This window comes from Siniperca chuatsi, linkage group LG12, assembly GCF_020085105.1.
Source record: "Siniperca chuatsi isolate FFG_IHB_CAS linkage group LG12, ASM2008510v1, whole genome shotgun sequence".
NCBI lineage: Eukaryota > Metazoa > Chordata > Actinopteri > Centrarchiformes > Sinipercidae > Siniperca > Siniperca chuatsi.
In genome coordinates, this window is record NC_058053.1 from 16,331,506 (window position 1) to 16,337,505 (window position 6,000).

Consider the following 6,000-nt stretch of genomic DNA (forward strand, 5'->3'; position numbering starts at 1 on the left):
TACTCACCTTATAAAAGGGAAATCGGAACAGTAACCTGCTCTTCAATCTATCATTTATAAACTTTAGATTTTTAATGCATCTGCTATCAGCACAGTCAGCCAGCCCATATGAATATATTCAACAACACACAGAGACAGCGAACAGAGGAGATCTGTTTTATGTTTTGAATACAGGCAGAATTCTAGTTTAATATTTAAACCGTCTTTTCTACAGTCTGGAGCTTTCAGTATACTACTCAGTGTGACTTGTCAATTCCTTTTTGTACTCCTCATGTTAACAAAGCAACGGTGCCCAGTAGGTTGAATGGCCATGACATGACAATCAATTGCACAGACATATAAACCGCAGATGTAAGAAAGGCTATCAACTTCCATACATAATGCATTCAAATTCTGCTTCAATTATCCAGTGTTTTAGACTTGAAATGAAATGCATCAATATTGCTTCATTCCAGTTTCACTGCAACAGATATAGTGTAGATGGGTCTACAGCAGTGTGCATGAAAGAATAAAAGTATACCATATGTTTTAGAGCTATTAATTCCCTGGTGCCATGGCGGAAGACTTGGTTTGTATTTCTAGAGAAAATCTGATGTTTGCAGAGAGTGACTTCATTGGCTGCCTCAATCTATCTGGTTAAAGCTGTATGGCCAGCAGCTATGAGCTTCGGAAAGATCCACGAGCAATCCAGCAGGTCAACGAAGCACACCTGTGCCTAATTAACCTTTGTGTATCTGAGTGAGTAGGAGTGGAGAGAAAGCTGAGGACCAAACGAGGGACATATGCCAGTACACAAGGCTGCTGCTACAAAATGTTAGACTTAACCTCACATGAGGAATTGTGTAAACTGAGGTAGAGGAGCAGTGATTTAAACATCAGTAGCCTGGGCCTAATACCCCTTAATCTGCTACATTCATTTATAAATTAATACAGCAATCAAATGGCCAACTGAAGTGCTGTTACAAGCAGTTTTATTGATTAGATGAAAAAGCTAAATCTGCAGGTTCTGCAGGAAGAGAAGACAGACACTGACAGGAGGTTTACCACTATGAATAAAAACCCTTATTCTATGTAACCCAAATTTACCACCACACACCTCTGCTCAGTAAATGCCATGTGGCACACCTTAATGGAAACTGTCCCTAGTGCACCCACAGTCTGCCACCAGAAAAGCCAAGAGAAGAACCAGTTTTAAAATATTAAAAACCCACAGTACTAAAAAACAATCTAGCAGATAATAATCTGCGCTTGACTGGAAATAAAAGACAGTGACAGTTAGACAGGAGTACAGCATAAAAGTAAATTATTTCACATGCCCTCTGGCTTGTACATACTGCCTGTTTCACAGATATTCACCCAGCCCAGGCAGCCACAGGTCTGCGTGTCCTTGAGGCACAGCTCAGGTCTTCACAAATCACTGCACAAGAAACTAAACAATCAGCCAACCCACACTTAACATTTGCAACATATTAACAAATATTTCATGACATACCTCCACAAACTACCCCATGACTGAGATACAGACCTGTTCAGTTTTTTCACAGATTTTAAATTGTATCTATGTGTTCCTTACAGCCGCCCAACAAAAAAGGCAACACAAGGCTCCAATAAACAATGACTTACCTTCTGAGCTCTACTGTCATTATTTACTCGATGCATTGTGTAAAACCAGCTTTCTTAAGGGAAGAGAGTTCACTATTCAAACTTTGCATTTCAGATCCTGCAAAGCATTTGCCTTCACACAGTGAGTGTCCTTCACAAATTGCTTGAATTGCATGAAAAGAGGTCTGCTTCATCCTCACCTTGCTTTTTACAACTTACGTAACGGTATTACTGAGCCACTTGACCCTGTAGATCTTGGATTGGTACCCACATTAACAAAAAAAAAACAGATTTTCTTATGTGCCAATAGTAGTATTCAGTCATACAGATAGTTTTGAGGTTTTGTTTGGACAGGTGTATGGATTATCCAGAGTACAATAGGCACTGTCTAGGCACTTTAAGATGTCATTTTTCAATGCTGTGAGCACAAATGAAAATCCATTGATCTCCACTGTATTAATGTGGAGGCAGAAATTTCAGGGATGGATGTTTTAAAACCTTGGTAAATGAAGCCAAAACTGTCTGCATGGCTAGAATCACTGGAGATTAAAGAATAGGTCTGGTAAATGGACTGTACTTGTATAGCGCCTTTCTGACTACTCAAAGCACTGCAACTACATATCACATTCACACACCGATGGCAGAACTGCTCATCAAAGTAACTAATCATTCACACACTGAAGGCACAGCCCTCGGGAGCAATTTGGGGTTCAGTGTCTTGCCCAAGGACACTTCCCGGGGATATTTTTCTTATTGTCAACAAATTCCTTAAAATGATTAAAACCAACAATGAAGTGATGACAAGTATAGTCTATGTAGCCAAAAGCCTGATATAGCCCCATATCCCTCCATTTTTGTCCAAAGACTATTAAAAACACATCAATGAGCCACACTGTTATACTGGATGACATGTTCCTTCTTTACAATGAACATGAACGCTAATTTTGAGTCAGCCCCACATGCACCGTCCTGGCATCATAAATATTTGCTAGTGCACCAAAGCCGTTGATGAAAATAGTCCCCAACAAATCCACTATTTACAGTGGTTTGAATAAGCTACAGACACAGTTGAGAGACTGTGTTGCACTGTTGGTTTTGGTCTTTTCATGGGATTTTCTGACAATAACAAAACATTGTCAGCCTTATCCTTTAAGTGAGAAAATATGTTTGTTATTTTTTTGTTACATAATTTGGGTGAACCCACCCTTTAAAGTGCCACACAATCCTTTCAGTTTCTGTTTGGCGACAGGTATACTTTGTACAAATACTCAAAGCAAATATCTCCAATGTTGTTTCCTACCTGTACACTCTGAGCACTGTCACAGCCTGTCACCACAAAAATCAAGCAGAGAACTCTCTTGTCAGCCCAAATCACTTTTTCAGATGCTCCCTCATGTTCAGCGTCTGTCTCTTGGTTGCATGTTTCAGTACAAACTGCTGTGCACAGCTAGATACCATGTAAACTGTGTGCTTTGCTTAGGCTATGTGGACATACTGTCAAGAGTGATGTGTTGAATCAAAACTGACAATTCAGACATACAAAAAACACCCCAAGATTTTGTGGATAAAGGACTGATCCTCTTCAATACTAGTTGGTGTAGGTGTTGAGAAAGCACTATAACCAGGTTGTATAAACTCATATATGTGTGCCCTCCAATGTTTTCCCTTGTCGCTTTTTGAAGAGCACACAAATCTTCTCAACACCACAAGACATTTTAAATAAATTCTTCATTGGCCTGTCAAAATGCTTTTCCTCTCCCTTCAACACCAGCAAGAGACTACCGTGATCTGCTATGAAATGGCCTCATTGTGCAGGGCATCAAGGATTTCTACGGCTCCATCTCCGGGTGTGCTCTGAACTGTGAATTTCAGATTCAGACAGCCCGCGGCCCAAGGCCATGAGCCGCTAGCGCTGCTGAAGCACTCTGTTGCTTCACACATCTGAAATTGGCTGACATGTTAAAGTTCGCCGTACCTTTGCTCAATCTTTGTGTGATTGCTCTCAGGAAACCATGCAAAGCCAAGTGACTCAAGACCCACATGTGTCAGGGCAATGAAGTTCTCCCTTCTCTAATTTTAGTCTGCATTTCCAGAACTGCCATGTATGCACATTTTGATGAGATTTATGGTACTCACAGAATGGCTGTCAGACACATCAGCATGTAACATGGTAATCTGAGAGAGGATGTTTGACAGATAGTTTTCCATTCAGTCTCAGTATCCCATGGTGCTGTAATCCCTTAATATCTTACCAATAACTATTAAGGATTTAATGTCACTCGTACTCTGTCGGGGTTTGACTTGATTCTCTCTCAGTTTTCCTGAACCGAGGACACAGCTGAGACTGACTGAGCCCATAAAATCTTTAAAGTCTCCACTCACGGGTCACAGAATCAGCTGTGCAGAGACAGGATGTTCAGAGGCTGTATAACAGGAAGTCAAGGTGACCATTTTGACCTGAGTCAGTATGTCATGTTAACCTCCTTTGACTTGCCTCTGTGGAATATGAGAATAAGACATGAGGTAATATTCAACTGCCACATAGTAAGTAACAAAGACATGACCTTAATATCTTGTCTGAAATAAAGAGTTTTTGAATTCATTTTGTTAGAGTTGCTATTGAATGAAGCGTTGTCATCCAAATTGTTTGTATTCGAGCTCAGACTAAAGCCAGTCACAGTGTGAAAAAATGTAGATCACACCAGCTGAGATAGATGAAAAAAAAAATACTCCACATTTTAAGTCTCCTCAAAAATTCCCCAGTTAATTTTTCATGGCCGTACCTTTTAAGAGACATGTCAGTTTGATTTAATGTTCGGCTGACAGTTATTGGCTTTTGGTGTTTACCTCTTATCACTTCAGAAAACTGGGGAGGCCAATTTATACTCTGGATGCACATAAAGCAGCATCAAAAATTAAGATCTTGACGCCCTGGAAACATTATAAAAGCTTTCTGTAATGCCACTCTGTGTGTAATTGGTTATGCTCGTTTTGTGTGTGTGTTAAGAGGATGGCAGGCATTTTAAATTTGAGCAGTTTTTCTCTATTCTGTGTTTAGACTGACATACCCCCATATACTGGAAAGACATTTCTAATGTTCCTCTTTTTCTTCCTACTGCCTCATCTGTAGCTTCACTCACTCGCACACTGGACCATTTGCATCTGAATGATGGAAGTGCAGACTGGATGTTGTTTTTTTAACTCCCATTACTGATGCCCAGAGCTTGCCTTTGTCAAGTTTAAATTTTACATAATAAACAACCAAGCTGCAATAAATGTTTTTTGACACATATGCTGGTGCATTTGATGAAGCAAATCTTTAAAAGGGGCTTACAGTGAAGAAATTGTCTCAAGTGGTTCAAAGGATTTGAAGTGGAAGAAGAGAGGATTGATGTTTGCGCTGCAAGCCCCTGAGTAGAACTGGCCCAAGGTCCAATCAGACACCCCCCCACGCCCCAGCACTCCTCCCTCCACACAGCCATAGGATTTTCTCTCACTATTCAGGGGCTGATAGATGAGCCTCTCTTTATATTTCAGCCATGCACTTTCTTAAATCTGAAAAGCCAATTCATCTTGGGCAAACGCAAAGGGGGAGGGAGTAAAAGAAAAAACTTCAAAACTAATTTTTTTCACTTCTTGCCGGCGCTCAAGTGTCATTCACGAGCTCTCTAAGCACTTTGTCTCTCCTTCGTTAATTGTCTCAGTGCTTCGCCCACGTCACGTGCCTTGACTACAACCAAAGCTGAGGAGATCGTAACTCGGCTATTCCCCTCTGTCTTGTTCTCCATGTTGCTAAGTTCACAATAGATAAGGAACAGTCTGCGCAGACTGCTTCAGTGGGTGAAAGATATCACACAAAAAGGGGAAAATGGGTTTATGTTTCCTGATGGAGTGAATTAATCTTTGCTTTTCAGGTACAGTGCTTTTCAGACATTACGCAGTAGTTTATCTATGCTTGCTGTCAAATAGAATTCAAGCATTTAGAGGGCCAGACAAATAACCAGTGTAATAAATCATCCCTTTTTGTGTAGTAGGGCATCAGAGAGGCTGCTGTGCGGACAGGCTGTTTGAAGTTTAGGCACTTTCATTACACACATGTCAACAACATGTACAAAGTTTAATGGTCCTGTAGTGAACTCGGGGGCAAATATTTTACACTTCTAGTGGCAAAATGAAAGCCTATTTTTCCAAGAAGATTATTTTTCAGCCAGCAATACAGTATACACCACAGTATTATTTTTAAATCCCACAGTGTCTCACTGTGCCCATGTGTTGAGAGAGAAACGGTGTCATGTTTAATTAGCAAATTCTCACAGTGAATGTGGACACCTTGTTGACACATCCATTCCACATGAGCTATTGCTGATTCCTTTGAATGCAATTTACATAATTATACCT